Consider the following 958-nt stretch of genomic DNA (forward strand, 5'->3'; position numbering starts at 1 on the left):
CGCCGTGCAGAGTGGCGGACCCCGGCCAAGGGGCAAATGACCATTGGCACCGCCCTCCTCGCCAAATGCCTCCAACACATGACGACCCCGATGCCGTGGACAACACGCAAAAGCCGAGGCAGATACACGTGGCATTGTTGCAACCGCCAGCCATCGAGCGCGTCCGTGAACGTGGTGGTGGTGGCGCGGAAGAGGGGTGGTGAGTGCGTAAGTTGCCAGTAGTCAAGGCGTCGTTTCTCGCTCACGTGGGTCGGCATTGCAGAACAAAGAGCGGCATCATGCGCGCACGGCATGCACAAGGGCAAAAGGGAGGAACAAAGAAGCACGGTGGCGGCACTCAGCCACGGGGGACAAGGGTCCACATCGACTCTGCGGTCGGTTGACCTTCAGACGTCCGGTTTGTAATCACGCCGCCGCGCAGTTCGTGTGTCTGCAGGAGACTGGGGGATGGAGGGAGGGAAGAGAGAGGCGGTGCGGCCCGCATCGGTCCCGGTTGGGTGTGACAACGGTGAGGTCATCTCGTCAGGTCGCCGGCAGCAAAGACGGTCGCCGTCAGCGGCGGTCAGTGCCTTCCTTCTCCCACCGCAGCGCCACTCCACCGACGCCGTCACCCGCCTCCTCCCCACCGACACAACGAGGAGACAACAGCAGGAGATGTAACGCCCGCAACGATCAGGCTGCCGGAGAGTCTCGTTGCAGCCGCAATGACCAGACGAGTGGGATGCAAACAAAAAGAAAAAACAAAAAACAATTGCCCCCTCAAGCATCTCAGCACAAAGTGGAAGCACAGCAGCCGGCACACAAGGCGCAACGCCGTTCAGTGGCTACCAGCACTCACCCTCAGTTACGCGGCAACGTGAAAATGAACGAGCTCCTCCCACACAGCCATCCTGCAACACGAGTGAGTCACACGAGCAGTCGCACAAATTAACACCACGCCACGCAAACCAGCAATCAA

General features: G+C 60.4%; 2 non-coding genes across 2 annotated transcripts; both read right to left on the reverse strand.

The window, feature by feature from the left end:
- Positions 1–210: 210 nt before the first annotated feature.
- Tc00.1047053423133.10 lies at positions 211–283 on the reverse strand. Its single transcript, XR_008254196.1, has one exon. It is a non-coding gene; the product is annotated as a C/D small nucleolar RNA (snoRNA), TB8C3C3 (small nucleolar RNA).
- A 51-nt stretch (positions 284–334) lies between these two features.
- Positions 335–414, reverse strand: Tc00.1047053423133.20. The gene has a single exon (XR_008254197.1). It is a non-coding gene; the product is annotated as a C/D small nucleolar RNA (snoRNA), TB8C3C2 (small nucleolar RNA).
- Between the last annotated feature and the right edge of the window lie 544 nt (positions 415–958).

Source organism: Trypanosoma cruzi, assembly GCF_000209065.1.
Source record: "Trypanosoma cruzi strain CL Brener chromosome Unknown tcruzi_1047053423133, whole genome shotgun sequence".
In the NCBI taxonomy this organism is placed as follows: Eukaryota; Euglenozoa; class Kinetoplastea; order Trypanosomatida; family Trypanosomatidae; genus Trypanosoma; species Trypanosoma cruzi.